We start from the raw sequence: 20,796 nt of genomic DNA on the forward strand, positions 1-20,796 counted from the left end.
TCCTTTCAGGACGGCCGGCTTTTTGAAGACGGGCGGATTAGGATGTAGGAGGCCCGGATTCGCTGACAGTAAAAAATTTCAAAACTTCGGCTCATTTCAGGACGTGCGTCTTCTACCCAACACGCCCGGATTGCTTGAAAATGAGCGGATTCTCCTGAATCCGCTCGGATTCGACCCCTTTGTACCCGGATTCAGTTCCATCCGTGTACAACCCATATCTCTTGTTATTCTTCCATTCTTCTTCATATCTTGTGTTCTTCATTGTGGGGGCACTACTAAGGCATGGATAGCCTAGGCAATTGCCATCCCCACACTAAGCTAAAGCACTACACATTAATTGAAATTATTAATCCCTCCCTCACTTCTCTCAAACATGATAATTATCTTGATCAAAGTATAAAAATCCAAAAATAACAAAAATTGAATACAAGAATTGAAATGCAAGTTAGGGAGTTAGAAATATTTACAAATGGTGGTTTACGGAGGACTCCACCAAACTCTTATTCTTGATGAGATGTCAAGGGGGGATGTTCAAGGTGTTGTTGATGTTGCTCAACACCTTGAAAAAGTAATCAAAAGCTTGTTCATTATCATGGTAGAGGTCTTCAATAGACCTTGGCCCTTGTTGTCGGTCTTGATCGATGGCATTACCAATGTAGGGATTAAAAATCCTTTCAAATTCGTCGTCCCAAAGACCACAACTTCATTAAGTTGATCATTGAAAATCTCTTGATTTGATGGAGACAAATTTCCCATTTCCTTTTCTTGGCCAATGAGGCCATCTTCTTCATTGCTTGTCTTTGATGAGCTTTGCAAGCTCTCTTTGTCACAATTCACTTGCTCTTTGAATGGAGCATCTTCAATTTTCTTCTTCCATTGGAGTTCCGACTTCTTCCTTTCATCCTTCCGACTATAATGATCGATCATAAAACATGGTTCATGTAAACGGGGAGCTCTCATAGTCTTGTCAAGATTAAAAGTTATACTCTCATCTCCCACTTCTAGAGTGAGCTCACCATGTTTTACATCAATCACCGCACCCGCGGTGTGTAATAAGGGTCTTCCAAGAATGATTGGAATGTTGGAGTCTTCCTCCATATCACCAATGACAAAGTCCACCGGGATGAAAAACTTCCCAATTCGCACGGGGACATCTTCCCATATCCCTAATGGTGTCTTCGTCGATCTATCGGCCATTTGGAGTGTGATATTGGTGCATTTAAGCTCTCCCATCCCCAACCTTTTACTTACCGAGTACGGCATAACACTCACACTAGCCCCTAGATCACATAAGGCTTTGTTGATCGTGGTGTCGCCAATGGTACACGGTATTGAGAAGCTTCCCGGATCCTTTAGTTTTGGATGTGAACTCCCTTGAAGTATTGCACTACTCACCTTAGTGAAGGCGATAGTCTCAAGCTTCCGGATCGACTTCTTCTTTGTGAGGATGTCTTTCATGTATTTTGCATAGGCCGACACGTGTTTGATTAATTCCGTGAAAGGAATTGAGACTTCCAAATTCTTCACAATTTCCAAAAACTTTCCAAGTTGGTCATCAAATTTGGGCTTGGCTTGACGACTTGGAAAAGGAAGTCTAATCACAATGGGCTCCTTCTCCTTGACCTTGTCTTCATTTTTCTTTGAAATTTCTTCTTTTGATGATTCTCCATCTTTGGAGTTTTGCACAATTTCTTCCTTATCACTAGCTTCCACAACTTCGTCCTCAACTTGCTTCTTCGGTGCTTCATACCTTGTACCACTTCTCAAGTGAATGGCACTAACCGTTTCATGTCTTGGGGGATTACTTTGAGGTGGTAATTGCCCCTTTTGTCTTTGTGAGCTTGAAGATGCTAGTTGAGTCAATTGTGTTTCCAACATCTTGGTGTGAGCTAGAATGTTGTTGATGGTGGTTTCCTTTGCTTGACTATCTTTTTGTATTTGAGTGAAAAACTCTTGTTGATTCTTTTGCATTTGGAGGACCGCTTTTTGAACATCAAAACCTTGGTCATTTTGGTGATTGTATGGATTTTGATTTTGGTAACCTTGGTTTTGGTTGTAAAAGGGTCTTTGATTTTGGTTTCTCATGGGAGGTGGGGTGTAAGTTGTTTGAGGATTTTTAACATATTGGCTTTTGTATGAGAGATTTGGATGAAACTTGGTGTTTTCATTGTAAGAGTTGGAATAAGGGGTACCACTCTTGTATGCTTGGAAAGCATTTACTTGTTCATTTGTTCCCCTACATTCACTTTGGTCATGTCCCAAAGTTCCACAATTCTCACATATCCCACTTGGGATTGATGAGGATGCCGTCATGGCATTAACACGATGCTTTCGTGATTTTGAGACTTCTTCAAGTCTAGCCATAGCTTTTTCAAACTTCAAATTGATTGTGTCAATGTGAGCACTAAGTTGAGCACCCAATTGAGTAATGGAGTCCACTTCATGCCTTCCTCCTCTAGTAGCCTTGCGAGGTCTACTATATTGTGAGTTATGGACCGCCATTTCCTCAATCTTGTTCCATGTTTGATTGTCATCAACTTCGGTGAACATTCCATTTGATCCCATGTTGAGAATGTTCCTTGAATCTTCATATAAACCGTTCCAAAATTGTTGTACCAAGAACCATTCGCTAAGTCCATGGTGAGGACATGAGCGACAAATTCCCTTAAACCGCTTCCAAGCTTCATACAAAGATTCTTCATCCCTTTGCTTAAAACCCGTAATTTGAGCTCTTAGCATGTAAGCCTTTTCCGGTGGGTAGAACTTTTTGTAGAAAGCTAGAGCCAACTTCTTCCAAGAATCTATTCCAAGAGTGGCCTTATCAAGGCCCTTCAACCATTGTTTCGCGGTGCCAATTAGAGAAAAAGGAAATAAGACCCATCGAATTTGGTGTTGAGTCACACCGGTTTGAGAAATCGCATCACAATAGTCACAAAAGGTTTCCATATGAGAATGAGGGTCTTCACTAGGCATCCCCCCAAATTGGCTCCTTTCGACTAATTGGATAAAGGCGGATTTAGCAATAAAATTTCCGGTTAGATGTTGTGGTGTGGGAGTACCATTGGGTAGGTTCTCCTCGGTGGGTACGGAATGTGATGAAAACTTAGGCATTGTAGGTTGATTTTGTGGGGTATTTTGTAATGGGTTCTCCTCACCTTCTCTTGCAAAATGGTAGATGAACTCAATAGTTGGTTGAACAACCTCACTAATACCTCTCAAATTCCTCCTAGCAAATCTCCTATTGTTTGTCAAGGTTCTTTCAACTTCACGGTCAAAAGGTAACAAATCACCTTGTGACCTTCTAGACATGCAAAGTATCAAACAACTCGAAAACAATTAGAACAAACCTTGAGGAGTTTTACTTCCCCAAGGCAAAGAAAGACACAACTAATAACAATAAAATAAAATCTAAATCAAGTAAACACCGTCCCCGGCAACGGCGCCATTTTTGATCGGTCCATTTCGTGTTCACAATTAAATAGATGTGGTCGTTGGGTCACGTCCGAATCAAATGGGAATTGATCATACAAACATGTTCTCAAATTATAAGCAAGCAATTATTGTTGTGATGGATTGAGTTGGGTTATATCTTACAATCCTAGGAAAGTTTGGGTCCCGGAGCCGAATCGATTAGATTGTACAACACCTACAAGTCGACTTAGTCTTCCCTAATCAACAACATGCATGGTCTAATGAGACTCGAGTTGGTTTATGTCTTACAAGTCTCATTGAAAAGATAAGTGATGGGTAAAAAATGCAAGGATTCATAGGCTCGCATTTCATCAAACATAACATTTGCATGAGTTGAGATCAAAACAAGCAAGCAAATAAACCATGACAGCATATTAATTTAAGCATGAATCATTCCCCATGTTAGTTTCCCTTAATTACCCATTAAGCCTAGCTAAGTAACTACTCACTCATTATCATGTTGATCATGCTAGCAAGGTTGTCAATCATACCAACAAAAGGAAACATGATAAATAAATGAAAGTAATTAACAATAATTAAAGAGGGATTAAGAGAATTATACCTACTAATGATTCCAATAATAAAGCAAAGAATAAAAGAAGTACTTGATGCTTGATTGAGAGGTTGTCAATCTCGCAATAATAACCCAAATAATCTTCAATTACCCAAAATAAAGGATGAACAAAAGAGAGATTAAGGAAATAAAACTTGTATTAGAACTTGATTAATTGTTGATTACAATACTAAAGAGAGATTTGATTGATATTAACTTCTCTAATTATTGATAAGAAGGACATGCTCTTCTAATTAGACTAATGGGGTATTTAAAGTGGAAATTAGGTGGATGCATTAGGGTTAACTAAAGGCTAAACTAGTAATTACACTTTTTAGATTGAGCAAGGGAGGAGCCGGTATTTTTCGAAGGAAGGGCTTCTTTCTTTGTACCTTGGAGAAGACGAAATTGCGCTGTACAGGAATCCGTGCGTTTTGGAGTCGGGACGGGCGGATTCAGGCGGGGGAAAACGGGCGTCTTCAGGTGAATCCGGGCGGATTGTGGTGGCTGCTAACCCGGGCGTCTTAAGGAGAAAAAGCACGGATTGTGCTGTGGAGGACGGGCGGATTGTGGAGAAACCGCACGGATTGTACCTCAGCAATATTTCTTCTTCTTTTCTTCCCTTTTCTTCACAAAATCCTTGGGGATTTCCTCGGGGACTCAAGGATCCTTTCTCAACATTGCTCATCTATTATAATATGTACAAAGGCCTTCTAATCTTGTCTCTCCTTGATGCTTGGTCATTGGATTCGATCAATTTAGTCTCGTTTTGCCATGAAAATGCAAGATTTGCACTCCTTTCCTACCAAGGGATCAAAATCTCAAAGAATATGCAAAACAAAGAACTAAAGATAATAAATGACCCAAATATGCACTAAAAAGCATGGGAACAAGGCTAATTCGGAGGCTAAATATGCGCTAATTATGGTCACATCACTTGGCCACTTTTCAAAGATGCATGATGAGTGTCTTCTCCGATTACCCAGAGACCATAATGGAAGTTTTTATGGATGATTTTAGCGTTTATGGAAATGAGTTTGACTCATGTTTGCATAATCTCTCTCTTGTATTGCAAAAATGTGAAGATGTTAGTCTTGTTTTAAATTGGGAAAAGTGTCACTTCATGGTCAATGAAGGAATTATTTTGGGTCATTTATTCTCGGAAAAGGGCATCAAGGTCGAGAAAGCTAAGGTTTAGGTGATAGAGAAACTCCCACCTCCCGTGAATGTTAGAGGGGTGAGATGTTTTCTCGGTCACGCGGGTTTCTATCGCCGTTTCATAAAAGACTTCTCAAAAATAGCGAAACCGCTCACTCAACTCTTACTTAAAGATGCCCAATTCAATTTCACTAATTAGTGTGTTGAAGCCTTTAATAGAATCAAGGAAGCACTAATCTCGGCACCGATCATTCAACCACCAAATTGGGAACTACCATTCAAGATTATGTGTGATGCTAGTAACTACGCCGTTGGAGCGGTTCTTGGCCAACGGGTAGGGAGAGCTCTACATGCTATCTACTATATAAGCAAGACTCTTGATCCCTCCCAAGTGAACTATTATACCACCGAGAAAGAGCTTCTTGCCATTGTCTATGCTTTGGACAAATTCCGTTCCTACTTACATGGATCCAAAGTGATTGTCTTTTCGGATCACCGTGCTCTCCGACATCTCTTGATAAAGAAAAAGGCAAAACCAAGGTTGTTGAGATGGATTTTGCTTCTTCAAGAATTCGACTTGGAAATAAGAGACAAGAAAGGAGCCGAGAACGTAGTGGCGGATCACTTGTCAAGGATCCGATTTCATGATGAACAAAGAGAAACGCCGATCAATGACTCATTTCCCGACAATATCTTGATGGCTATTCAAACACAACTTGAAAGTCATATCACCCCATGGTTTGCCGATTTTGCCAACTATATTGTTGGAAGAGTACTCCCTCCGAACTTAAACTACAACCAAAGAAAGAGGTTCTTATTCGAAGTAAAGAAGTATTTTTGCGATGACCCAAATCTTTACAAGGAGTGTAGTGATGGGCTCTACCGGAGGTGAATCCCTCAATGGGAAGTTCAAGGAGTCTTGGAAGGATGCCACTCATCACCTTACGGTGGACACCATGGAGCAAGGAGAACCATTGCAAAAAATTTTTAATCGGGCTTCAATTGGCCTACAATGTTCCAAGATACAAGGGAGTTCATCCTTCATTGTGATGCTTGTCAAAGGATGGGGAATATCTCTTGGAGGAATGAAATACCACAAAGAGGCATACTAGAGGTGGAGATCTTCGACGTTTGGGGATCGACTACCAAGGGCCGTTCGTGACATCCAAGGGAAACAAATATATCCTTGTGGCCGTAGACTACGTCTCCAAGTGGGTGGAGGCAATTGCCACCCCAACCGATGATGCAAAGACGGTCACTAAGCTCTTCAAGAAGATAATCTTCCCAAGATTCGGAGTCCCTAGAGCAATCATAAGTGATGGAGGAACGCATTTTCACGAAAAGAAGCTCGCATCCCTTTTGACCAAATATGGTGTTCAACATAGAACCGGCTTAGGATACCATCCTCAAACAAGCGGTCAAGTTGAAGTTTCAAATAGAGAGATCAAGCAAATTCTTGAGAAAGTTGTAAAAAAGACTCGAAAAGATTGGAGCATGAAGCTTGATTATGCTCTTTGGGCTTATAGGACGGCCTATAAGGACCCCATAAGAGCCTCTCCTCACAAACTTGTCTACGGAAACGCATGCCACTTGCCAATCGAGTTAGAGTACAATGATTTTTGGGCAATCAAAGCTCTCAACCTTGACCTCAAATTAAGTGGTCAAAGGAGGATGATACAAATTCAAGAGTTGGAAGAATTCCGACTACAATCTTATGAGAATGCCAAGATCTACAAGGAAAGAACAAAGTTTCTCCATGATAAAAGAATTAAGCAAAAAGCCTTGCACAAAGGAGATACAGTCCTTCTATTCAATTCCCGATATCCACTCTTTCCCAGGAAGTTGAACTCTAGATGGATGGGTCCTTATGTGATCACCGAGGTAGGAAGGTATGGAGACTTTGGGATCAAATCGGAAGACGGAACCAAATTCAAGGTCAATGGCCAAAGATTGAAGTCATACTATGAGGGAGCATTTATTGGAGAGGTCGAGGTCACCTACCTCGGGCCTCCTCATCCTTGAAGGAATCATCAAAGCGAGAGTTTGGTGGAGTCCTCCCTAAACCACAACTTGTAAATATACAAACCCTTCTAACTTGTATTTTTAACTTTATTGCACCCTTTTTTCATAGACATGATTATTTCCATGAGAGTAGGTGAGGGAGGGTCACTAATCTTTTTGATGGATGAAGGAACTAGTTTTCAAGCATGGGGGAGCTTTCTATTGAAGTAAAGGAAAAGCAAGGAAAATCAGCTCGTCCAAAGGAAAAGACGACTGTCCAAATGGGAATCCGAGCGGCCCACAGAGAATCCGCTCATCCAAAAGGAGCTGACAAGCAGGGGTTTTATCCTAATCCGGAATTCGAGCGTCTCTAGAGTCAATCCGCTCGTCTTTCTCCAGACGCCCGTCGCATTGCAAATCCGCTCTGTTGGGGTTGGTGTCCTTAACAGTTAGTGCAAGGACTTATAAACCTCTAAAAGGATCAAAGGGCATACTTTGGTATTATTATCAGTTGATCCACGTTTATCAATAACGGTTGGCTTGCTAGATAAGTTTGACGTTATTGTCATACAGATGGCGGTGATCAACTGGTCCCTAAAAGTCACACCTATAGGATACGTTCGAGAGATGTGACGGTATGAAAATACTGTCATGTAGATGCCAAAATTGACTAACCAGTTAGTCCGAGTTATTTGACTAGTAATTAGTCAAATATGTGATGTTGAGATATTATATTTAATACGGATTAAATATCATGGGCTAAGGCGAATTAACCAGTTAATTAATTAAAAAATTAAATATACGTGATTTATATTTAATTAAATGTATATTAAAAATAATTATACAATACTGTTTTGTCGGACACGTATTAATAATTCACTAACCCGTATTATTAGCGATGCCTTAATTTCCGATAACCGATAACGATTTATAATACAAACCCGTCATATACATTTTAGTATTTAACGAACCGGACCTCGAGTTAAAACCAAGAGGAAGTGGAAGCCCACTTCCCCTTGTGGGTCACGGTTTTGGCCGAAATAGGAGAACAAAAGGAGACCTCCTCCTTCATTAAACCTAATCATCATTTGAAACAAAAATTAGGGTTTTGAAGAGCATTCTTCTCTGAAAACCCGAGATCTCTCATCTCGACAAAACTCACATCAGTTCTCCCTATATTGCAAGGCAATCGGAGAACACTGTTCTAGCACAAGGGCATATCTCGGACAAAGTCTTGGGTGTAACGATTAGGAGGAAATCTGCTTTGATTTCTGTTCTTTACGCCGCAATTTAAAGGACCCGAGGTTATTTCTTGTTCCTTATCGTTTCACTTGTATTTATGTTTTATGACAATAATCACATGTTTAAATTTACGTTATAGTCCTAAATTTAAAGGGTAGTATACGGATATTAACCCACAAGTGGTATCAGAGCGAGGCCACGTGAATTTTTCATGTGTTTTTCATAAAACGATTTTTGAAACGATGATTTTGTGCTTCAAAAACCGTGCCCAGTATACACGGCAGAAATTGTTTGAAACCGTGTCATGTATTACACGGTAATTTCATCTTTTTCGTTTTGTTTTTCTGCATATTGTTGTTTTATACAGAGATTATAACAATATGTCATGTTTTGTCAATTGTCAAATTTGTTTTGATGCGTTTTTGATCGAAATTGCATTTGGTTTTGTATCATAAAACTTGTTTCACGAGGGTTTGGTGTTTTTCAGAAACTTTTGTATTCGATCGACCATGTTTTTAATCGATCGAGTAGTTTTCTGTCTTGTTTTTTTTGCTCGATCGAGTCCCTGCTGTACTCGATCGACCCTGTTCCAAAACTTTTTGCTCGATCGAGTCCTTGCTGTACTCGATCGACCTGCTTTCAAAACCCCTCTGCTCGATCGAGTTGTCCTCGTACTCGATCGAGTAGTTTTGCTGATATAGGTACTCGATCGACCACCAGTTTAGTCGATCGAGCACCTCCCGATTAGCATACCTCTCGATCGACTTGCGTTCGATCGATCGAGCCCTCTTGTCCCTCGATCGAGCACTTATGTCCCTGGATCGAGGGATTTCGTCTTCTTTAACACTTTGAAAATTTGTTTCTTTTGATTTAAATTTTCTTATGGCTTCAATATGTACTTTATACGGATATAGTACACTCGCTTAATAGTGAATCGGTTCACTCACGTACCATATAGTTGTTTTAAAGCGTCTTTAAAATGACGGATTATAATGGATTAAAATTAAATGATAGAAGCGGTTTTATCACATGAATTTTAATCATTAAAAGGTGGTTTGGATAAATTTAACATAATTACGGAATTATGTCGCGAATGAATTTGTTTTTAGTTGATGCATTTTTATTTATCGTTAATTTATGAATGCCGTGAATGCCTTTTAATTACGTATTTAATTTTACAAGCGGTTGTAACTTAGTGTGGCCTTAGTAGAACGTGTTACCGTAATGATGGAACACGGTCTTGGTTGTATTTTGAGATCTTGTATCTCCGTTTTGGATTTTTCACTTGTAATTACAGTTTTAATTAGAATGTAAATAGGTTTATATTTTGTAATTTTAATTGTAATTTTTGAGAAGACCAAAGATGGAGACCAGATGCTCACTCCCGCTACTTGGATCAAGATGGAACATCAAGACAAGCTTTTCGGGTCCAACGGTGGATTCCAAAGTTGTATTATGTTCTTTTACTAGGATAGGCCACACTAGGAAATTTTTATTTACGTATTGCATTACTTTATTTATTTATTGTTACGATAATTTGCATCATATTCCGCCTAAAAACCAAACCACCTAATTTATTGCATGAAAACTGACACATATAGAGGTCACGAGTTAGTTTTCATTGACATTCTCATGTCACACGTTTTAAGCCATCATCCAAATAAATTCATTCACGACAGACGCTAGTTATTCGTTCACTTAAAATGAATTATAATTTTGTTGATGGGATCTTCCTCGTATAAACCAAAATTGAGAACGGTCTTTATAGGTCAAACTCCAATGAGTCCCTTCTTCGTCGGTAGGCATACTATGACCCCTTCTACGTCGGGTAAGTTGGAACTGATTGACCTATTTTATCTCAACACTATGGTCACTCGTACGATCCTGTGACTATGGTGGACTATAGATAGGATTTACTGAAATCTATCGACCAAGAGTTCTTCCGGAAGAATTAGCTAAACAGTTGGCTTATCAATTTACAGAAATTGAGTCTTGGGATCACTTGTATCATTCTTGAGGGAGATCGATTATGCAAGTGCAAGAGTCTACATGTTTAAAATGAATTTTAAAATAGACTTAAATCACCTCGATGAGTTGCTTATTTCGTTTTGTTTTTCCTTTCTTTTTCAGTGTAGATCACGTTTTAAACTGCTAAATAACAAATGGCTGGTTCAAGTGATAACCCAATGCCAAGTGCCACATTGGACCGTGAGTCCTGGCTTAGGATCTTCATGAGTCAGATGAATCGCTACTCGATCAAGAATGACGGATCCAACTTCGCGGACCGGGAGGCGGCATTACGGAATCTGCCGCTGCTGCGACGGAAAGCTCGGATATCTGCTGAGCCCATGCCGTTAAACCCAGGCCCCACGGTTGGAATTAACGAAATCAACAAGTATAACGATTTCGCTTTAGAAGCGGGTGCGGTAAAGAACGTACTTATTTTTGCAATGGAACCCAATTTGCAGAAACGCTTCATAGCCCAAGGTGCAAACAAGATTTTCACCACGCTCACTAAGGAATTCTCGAAAGCACCGAGAATCGTGACCTATGAGCATACCACTCGCTTCTTTGATGCGAGACTCCAGAAGGGCCAACCGGTTAGCCCACACATTCTCAGCATGATTGAGAATGTCGAGAAGCTGGAGACCTTTAACTGTAACATCAGCGAGAATATTGTTATCGACCGTATTCTTCACTCACTCCACGATGGTTATTCGCAATTTCGAGCGAATTACTATATGAATGATTTGAAGAAAAGTCCCCATGAACCGCACTCCCTTCTCGTACAGACCGAGAAGGACATGAAGTTCAGTGGGAGCTCAAAACAGGATGTTCTCGTTGTGTCAAACAAAGGGAAAGGTAAGGGCAAAGCTCCGAAACCTAACGAGAGGTAAGGCGAAGTTCAAGAAGTCGGGTTCAGGTAAGAGTGGTCCTGGTGAGTCGAGTAACTCATCAGGCATGACAAAGAGCAAGAGTGAAAACATGGAATGCCACCATTGCCACAAGACTGGGCATTTGAGACGCACATGTCCTGTTTATCATGAGGACTTAAAGGCGGTCGTGTTAAACCCGTTTGGTATGTCTTCTCTCTCTTCTACTTTTATTCATATGATTGAGATTAACCACGCAAGTTACGGAACTTGGGTACTTGATAATCGGTTGTGGTTCTCATCTCAGTAATCATGTGCGGGGGCTTGAAACATCGAACCCCTCGTAAAGGGTGAGGTGGACCTGCGTGTTGGGAATGGAGCAAGAGTAGCCGCCATCTCCAAGGGGACATATGTGATCCGACTTCCAAGCGGATTTGAGTTGTCATTATATGACCGCTATTATGTACCTAGTCTTTCCAAAAACATTATTTCGGTTTAAGCTTGATAAACTTGGTTTTTCATTTGTAATAGAAAATAATGCTTGCATTTTCTCATTACACGATATGATTTACTGGCAAGGCGAGTCTCCATGAACGGAATTTATGTTTTAGATCCGACCACGGAAATATTACACGTAATGAATAAAAAGTTAAAGGTTGGTGACAAAGATCAAACGTATCTATAGCACTGCCGTATGGGACACATTAATGAGAAACGCGTAAAACAGCTCATCAAACATGGAGCTATCTCGGCCTTTGATTTTCAATCATTTGGCACGTGTGAATCATGTCTCATCGGTAAGATGACTCGGATTTCCTTCAAAGGTGTTGGAATGCGCGCTGTCGACCTATTAGGACTCATACACACGGATGTATGTGGACCTATGTCAATCACCGCACGAGAAGGCTATAGGTATTTCATCACTTTCACGGACGATTTGAGTAGATATGGCTATGTCTACTTAATGAAGCACAAAAGTGAATCCTTTGAGAAATTCAAGGAATACCAAAATAGGGTACAGAACCTGTTGGGTAGAAAGATAAAAACACTGCGTTCGGATCGTGGTGGCGAGTATCTTTCTCACGAGTTTGATCAACACCTAAAGGACCGTGGGATTGCCCTACGCTTAACTCCACCGAACACCTCACCAATGGTGTGTCCGAACGGAGAAATCGAACACTACTTGATATGGTTCGATCCATGATGAGTCACACGGTTTTACCCGATTCATTATGGGGTTATGCTCTTTTGTCGGCCGCTCTAATACTTAAATCAAAGTCCGTCTAAAGATGTTGACAAGACTCCATATGAACTATGGAAGGGAACGGTCCCTAACTTGTCCTTTATACGGGTTTGGGGCTGCGAGGCTTATGTCAAGTGGAGACACGAGGATAAGCTCGGCCCGCGATCGGTCAAGACATACTTTATAGGTTATCCTAAAGGAACACTTGGTCATTACTTCTATTCGCCAACCGAACAACGCGTTTTTTGTTGCGGCTAGTGCGACATTCTTAGAGAAGGAATTTCTCGAGAATGCAAAGAATGATAGAACCTTCGACCTGTCGGAGATTCCAGAACCAAACACCGAGCAACCATTAGAGGAACCTGTTCCTTCAATCCCGGCTGCGGTGAATATTCCCGAGGAACCTAGGAGGTCGGGAAGAGTCTCTATTCCTCCGGACAGATACATTGGTATGGTCGAGGAACATGACATAGATGACGTTCTACTCTTAACGAGTAGTGAACCCGCAACCTATAAAGGTGCCATGACCAGTTCTGACTCAAAGCTATGGCTTGAGGCCATGCAATCCGAGATGGACTCCATGTATGAGAACAACGTGTGGGATCTTGTTGACTTACCTGCTAAGGTTCGTCCCCTTCAATGCAAATGGCTTTACAAAATAAAGCATTCATGGAAGGTCAACAAGATATCTACAAAGCACGACTAGTTGCTAAAGGTTTCACCCAAGTGCCAGGTTTGCACTACGATGAGATTTTTGCACCCGTAGTCATGCTGCGTTCCATTCGGATTATCTTAGCGATCGCCGCTTTTCATGACTATGAAATTTGGCAAATGGATGTGAAAACCGCCTTCTTAAACGGCTTTTTGGAGGAAGAGTTGTACATGGTACAACCCGAAGGTTTCATTGATCCAGTACATCCTAAGAAAGTGTGCAAACTTAAGCGTTCCATTTATGGACTTAAGCAAGCATCAAAGAGTTGGAATCATCGCTTCGACCAAGTGATAAAAGAAAATGGATTTACTCGATTCGTCGAGGAACCATGTCTATATATCAAGTCGAGTGGGAGCAAGATTGTCTTCCTAATATTGTATGTTGACGACATACTCCTGATTGGGAATGACATACCTCTCTTAACTTCGGTGAAAGTATGGTTGAAGAACCATTTCCAGATGAAAGATCTGGGAGAGGCACAGAGAATTCTAGGCATCCGTATCTATCGAGATAGATCACGACGGATGTTATCTCTCAGTCAGGAGTCTTACATAGACAAAGTCCTAGAGAGATTCAGCATGACTAACTCCAAGAAGGGGTTCCTTCCTATGGCTCCAGGGGTGCATTTGAGCCGCTCTCGGGCACCGAGACACCGGAAGAGAAAGAGCGCATGACACGGATTCCTTATGCTTCGGCTATAGGATCAATCATGTATGCCATGATATGCACACGTCCGGACGTGGCATATGCATTGAGTATGACAAGTCGATTCCAACAAAGATCCAGGTGAACCACATTGGTGGCAAAGAACATTCTTAAGTACCTACGGAGGACTAAAGATTGGGCATTGACTTATGGAGGCTCTCAAACGCTATGCGCAACCGATTCTGTGAGATGCTAGCTTCCAAACGGATCGAGATGACTCGAAATCTCGATGCCGGATTCGTGTTTACTCTTAATGGCGCTGCAGATCACCGGAAGAGTTCGAAACAAACTGTTACAGCAGATTCTACGACTGAGTCCGAGTACTATGCCGCGTCTGAAGCTACAAAGGAAGCGATATGGATGCGTCAATTCTTACATGGGCTCTCTGTAGTGCCTAGTTCGAATGACCCGATCACCATCTATTGCGACAATAGTGGTGCCATCTTCCAAGCTAAGGAGCCAAAGTCTAGCAACTAGTCTAGACATGTACAACGGAAAGCTCATCTAATCCGGGATTACGTGGAGCAAAAGGAAGTAGTGATAGAAAAGATTGCTACGATGATAACATAGCAGATCATCCTCTCACTAAAGCATTACGACAAGATAAGCATGAAGGGCACGTTAATTCCATGGGAATCAAACGTGTTCCTGAGTTGTAGTACTCTTTTATGGATGAGATTCATTCTCTTTTGTACTCTATACGACATCATCGTTTTGATATTTTATATATATATATATATATATTTTGTTTTTCATGTGGAATTGTACGACAATTTTGAACACCACAAAGTGAACTGAACAAACATCATATCTTGTTAGTCCTTAATTGCCCACATGAGCCGATAACTCGGCAATTATTCTCGTGACGTTGGTTGATGGTGGGTTCAACGAGCCATAAGTCAACCGGTTGACTGACCAATCACAGAGGCGATTTATACGGATATTTCGTAGGACACAATTGTGACATCGACGTGGAGTCCTAAATGTTTTACAACATTCGTTGCCCGGTCGTGGATAGGACTTCCATGGTGATCCTAAGAGTCGATTCTTTGACTATCGACTGTCTCTTGAGACTACGGCAGATTTTGGGTGACTTTGGTTTCTTTCTCACGGTCATCCGTAACAGGGGGCCAAGTAGATTTTTTCTGGTCATTTCATGCGTGCTTAGATCGGAAGGAGTCGAGTTGAAGGAAATATTCAGCCTTTATCGTGCACTCGATATTTCTCGGGGCCACTCGAGGAGTCAGAATCGAAATGCATGGCCATGCTCGGATACGGATTCGTTTTATCAGTTAAGTTACTCTCTAGTCGGGGAAACCACTCTAGATACAGATCGATTGTAAAATACGACCTTTGTGGATCCAGATCTGCAAATTGTTTTACATTGAGTGGGAGAAATTTTAAATGAATATGAGAATCGGTTATCGCACATACACTTGTACGGACAAGTGGGAGTTTGTTGGAGCTTGTGTCCTCCGGTTAGTGCGGATAACGTCATTGCACATACACTTGTACGGACAAGTGGGAGCTTGTTGGGGTTGGTGTCCTTAACAATTAGTGCAAGGACTTATAAACCTCTAAAAGGATCAAAGGGCATACTTTGGTATTATTATCCGTTGATCCACGTTTATCAATAACGGTTGGCTTGCTAGATAAGTTTGACGTTATTGTCATACAGATGGCGGTGATCAACTGGTCCCTAAAAGTCACACCTATAGGATACGTTCGAGAGATGTGACGGTATGAAAATACTGTCATGTAGATGCCAAAATTGACTAACCAGTTAGTCCGAGTTATTTGACTAGTAATTAGTCAAATATGTGATGTTGAGATATTATATTTAATACGGATTAAATATCATGGGCTAAGGCGAATTAACCATTTAATTCGTAAAATTAAATATACGTGATTTATATTTAATTAAATGTATATTGAATATAATTATACAATATTGTTTTGTCGGACATGTATTAATAATTCAACTAACCCGTATTATTAGCTGATGCCTTAATTTCCGATAACCGATAACAGTTTATAATACAAACCCGTCATATACATTTTAGTATTTAACGAACCGGACCTCGAGTTAAAACCAAGAGGAAGTGGAAGCCCACTTCCCCTTGTGGGTCACGGTTTTGGCCGAAATAGGAGAACAAAAGGAGACCTCCTCCTTCTGTTAAACCTAATCATCATTTGAAACAAAAATTAGGGTTTTGAAGAGTATTCTTCTCACGAAAAACCCGAGATCTCTCATCTCGACAAAACTCACATCAGTTCTCCCTATATTGCAAGGCAATCGGAGAACACTGTTCTAGCACAAGGGCATATCTCGGACAAAGTCTTGGGTGTAACGATTAGGAGGAAATCTGCTTTGATTTCTGTTCTTTACGCCGCAATTTAAAGGACCCGAGGTTATTTCTTGTTCCTTATCGTTTCACTTGTATTTATGTTTTATGACAATAATCACATGTTTAAATTTACGTTATAGTCCTAAATTTAAAGGGTAGTATACGGATATTAACCCACACGCTCGTCGTTTTGTTGCATGATTTTGGGATTCTTTCCTGTAACGAAATCTGAGCGTCCCTTAGACAATACGCTCGTCCAACTTCAGCAAGGACGCTAGTCCCAGTATCGATCCGCTCGTCCTAGCTGTTTCAAATTTTGGAAAAACTCGCTGTAGGAAAATCCGAGCGTCTTCCAAAGAATCCGCTCGTCCCAAAACCAGGGAATCCGAGCGTCCCAAGGTCGAATCCGCTCATCTCCCTGCGGCCTTTATTTCCGATTTTCGCAATTTTATTTCTTCCCCACCACAAAATTTGTGACACTTCATCCTTTCTTCCACTTATATTATTAAATCTCCTCCCTCATGACTCCAAAACATATCCTAAGCACTCATTTCACTCCACAAAAACAAAAACCGCAATTTCTAGGGTTTCAAAAGATTCAAAAGCGAATATATATCTAATCCACAAAGAGCATCTCTATATTTCAACAAATCAAAAATTCCAACTCTACAATCAAAGAATGGGACCAAGAGGATCTTCATTTAGGGAAAGAAGAAGGCCAAGAGTGAGAGGAAGCTCATCTACTTCTCACATCAACACTCTAAGGAGGGAACATGAAGAGATTGTGGATCTCACCAAGCTTGACGATTTTTCCATCATTGAATTTGTGAACGATGTTCAAAGGCTTGTCTTTCACCGACTACTTGGTAAGAATATTCTTCCTACCAAATTTCTAGCCATAAAACATTAAGGAAGCTTGGAATATACCATCAAACGGAAGCCCTTTTTGAGTTATTTTGTCTTTCTACCTTGTTCCACCTACATGACCAAACCTACCGACCTCTTGTTCTTGAGTTCTTAAGTTTCTTAAAGATTACAACTTTGAACAAAACAATTTGCATAGAGTTTAGATTGGAAAATGTGACAAGGATGAGGACTCTTGTTGAGTTTGTAAATGTACTCGGTTTGGATGTTTCGCCTACCCGAACATCAAGACCTAAGAAGTATAGTGTGGCACCATTGTGGAGAGTCATGACCGGTCGAGACTTTTTGTATATCAAGGAATGCTTGGCGTTTCACATCCAAAACCCTATTCTGAGGCTCACTTACCGGTTCTTATCCGGAACTATTCTTGCACGCCGAGATCCGGCAATTGTGAATGAACTCAATCTTGTGTTCATGGAGTCATACCTTGAAATCCAAGGACGAGGTGGATATCATTTAAATGCACCTCTTGTACTACTTGAGAAGTGGGCTATGTTTAGAAATGGGGATGACGATGGGATGAAGCATATCGTCAATGGAGGGCTCATTACAAGGCTTGCGAAGCACTTCAATCCAAGGTTCAATGAAAACAATGAGTACACTCCACTCTCCGGGAATACAAGGATCAATGAGGAACTACTTCTTGTGCAACATCATTAGATAACACACAAAGGTGTTCAAAAGATGATCAAATGGATAACAAAGGGAAGTAACCCTATCTACTTGCCAATGACCGGTTTACCAAGAATTTCGCCAAGGAGGAGTCCCCTATCCCAATCCCCTCGTACCTCATTCCCACAAACCCGAACCAAGCAAATCAAGCACCTCCACCACCAAACCCCCAACAACAACAAGAGCCACAACAACAAAATAAAAAGATCAAGATACCTCCCTAACCTTTTCAATACCAACCATACAATCACCCTAACCCCTTCATTCTTCCCCGAGATGATTTTGTGACGGGGATTCTCCAAGTCATGCATTTCCGTCAATATGAAGCCGCCGTGGATAGCTACTATGCTCTATATCCATAATTCCACCATTTGGTTCAACAAGGGAAGGTTAGCGAGGAGGGAATGTTTCCCTCTTAGGCCCAAATGGACATTCTCTTCCCAAACTCGGAAAAGGCAAATGAAGGAGAAAATGGGCAAGAAGGCGAAGGGAGCGATAAATCTTGTGGTGGAGATATGGTGGAGCTCAATAGTGAAGAAGATGAGTTCATGGACTTCAATGCGAGTGATGCATCCAAGGAAGTTTGGGATAGTGACCTAGAGGGAGATAATGGCGATCTCTAGAGATCTCTTCATAGCTAGATGGAGTGGGCATGAGTCACCCATCAAAGCTTAAGTGAAGTTTCCTTATCCTCTCTCTTTTTAATTTTCATGCAAAGAATTTGATGTTTTGATAATTTGTACCATATTTGTCTTTTGATTGTGGAGTCCTAGCAACATGGAGGATTAACACCTTGGCTACATTAAGGTGTTCATTTTTATTGTTCCCAACTTGTAACATCCAAAATGACAATTTGTAGTTTCATGCATTGCATTCCATGTGCATGAACTACCCCGAAATTCTAGACATTAGAAATAGTTTCTATTTTGGTTTGGGGAAGTCTATGCATCTGCATCGGGAGCTAATTTAAATTATGCTCTCTGCCATAACAAAAACCCATGCATCATGTAGTGTAGTTTAGTATAGTTTGCATTTAGTTTAGAAATCATGCACCATGCTTGCATAATTTCTTATCGTATTGGCCATTGAGGACAATGCCCATACTAGTGTGGGGATGGGAAATTCTAACTTGACTTTTATTCAAAATCCAAAAAAAAAATCAAAAATTTCGAAAAATCCAAAAAAATTGAAAAATTGAAAAATCCAAAAACATGTTCATTTCCTTTTTATTGTAATCTTGTATATATTGTTGTATATATTGTGTTTGTTCACCCTTGTTCACATTGATTGACTACGCCAAATCCGAGACATGAGGATATTGAAGACCGCATGGTATGATCTTTCCAATCTCCTTTTTCCTCTTTATGTTAATGACTATGTGGCTTTATTTTGATTGATGCGGTAAAAACAATGTGAATTTAGGATTGCAATTAGATTATTTGGCATACTAGTTGGTAGAAGCATATGCATTAGGATGTATAAATGTTAGTTACATCATGGAATATAGTTGCATGTTAGAAAAATTTTGTGAAACCGTCTATTTGGGAAGCTTGACAAGTGTATATAAGGCCCTAGTAGGTGCCTTTTCTTCTTAAGACTTTGCTTGTTAGAATACTTGTAAAACGCCTTAGGATGTGTCATGCTAGTATCCTTTGACCCATGGATTAAAGCCTAGTCAAGAGTACCTTGTGGTGTGATAACTCTTTGGCTACCGTTTATTCCAAGGTGACCCTTGAAACCATGCAACCATTATTCATCCATGTTCTACCATATTTTTGTCATCAAAAAGGGAATGGGCACAAAAAGAAATTGTTCAAAAATTTGAGTTCATGAAAAGAAAAGGAAAGAAAAAGTTCGCAAATTGCATCAAACTAAAAGAGGAGTAACAAAAATGAAAACTCCTATGCTTCAAATATAAGACGGTCTCGTTACTAATTGGAGTGACTTTAAAAATGTTCAAAATAAAATGCAAAAGTTGAAAGTTGTCAAGTATTGAAATGCCAAAAATCAAAAGAATTGGCAAAAAGAAAGTGTTCTCAAATGTTATATGTCACAAGAAATTGGGGGGAAAAACAACAACAAAAGCAAACTCCCAAATGAAACTCAAATTGTATCGATCCCTTTTTCCATCGTATCCACTTTTGTGCATGGTAGAGAGGGGACGACTCTTCTTCTTGTCTAGGCAAGAGGGGGAATTCCGCGATCCTCCAGTGTTTCTAACACTATAAGGAGTCTATTCTTGAAAAAAGCATTTAACGATTGAGGACAAAGATACCCTAGCTTTACACAACTTGGAGGTGATTTATTGGTATCCTTCTAGGCTTAGTAGTTAGAAGAAATTTCATCTATGAAGGAGTGTATACCCTCGAATTGCTTTCCTTGTAGATAATTTCTGCCACTTAGATGAGGAAAGTGGCTATTCTTTTCTAGATGCATCCATTACTTGATTTTGTGTGCTTTAATGCTTGGATGTGTCGCCATTTTGGTAAGACCCACCTTGCCTTGCAAGAAGGTATCCTACCTCATGGTTGTCTTGTTGTGAGTTGAAGGGGTCGAGTGAGACCCGCTAATTGTCTCATGTCCGCTATATTAGCAGGATAGTTTAAATAAGGGTCCTAGTTTTATCACCTCTTTACACGGGACGAGCAAAGGTTCGGTTTGGGGATATTTGATGTGACCATTATTTGAGCACATTTAGTCCCCGAATTAGCCTCGTTCCTATGCTTTTTAGTGCATATTTGGGTCATTTACTATCTTTAGTCCTTTGTTTTGCATATTCTTTGAAGTTTTGTTTTCTTGGTAGGAGAGGAGTGCAAACCTTGCATTTTGATGGCAAAATAGAACTAAATTGATCGAATCTAATGACCAAGCATCAAAGAGAAGACAAGACTAGA

The 20,796-nt window shown here is 40.4% G+C and overlaps 1 non-coding gene across 1 annotated transcript; it reads left to right on the forward strand.

The window, feature by feature from the left end:
* The first annotated feature begins 2,632 nt into the window (after positions 1-2,632).
* LOC141603120 (small nucleolar RNA R71) lies at positions 2,633-2,739 on the forward strand. The gene has a single exon (XR_012525015.1). It is a non-coding gene; the product is annotated as a small nucleolar RNA R71 (small nucleolar RNA).
* The last annotated feature ends 18,057 nt before the right edge of the window (positions 2,740-20,796 follow it).

The sequence above is a fragment of the Silene latifolia genome, chromosome 9, assembly GCF_048544455.1.
Source record: "Silene latifolia isolate original U9 population chromosome 9, ASM4854445v1, whole genome shotgun sequence".
Lineage (NCBI taxonomy): Eukaryota > Viridiplantae > Streptophyta > Magnoliopsida > Caryophyllales > Caryophyllaceae > Silene > Silene latifolia.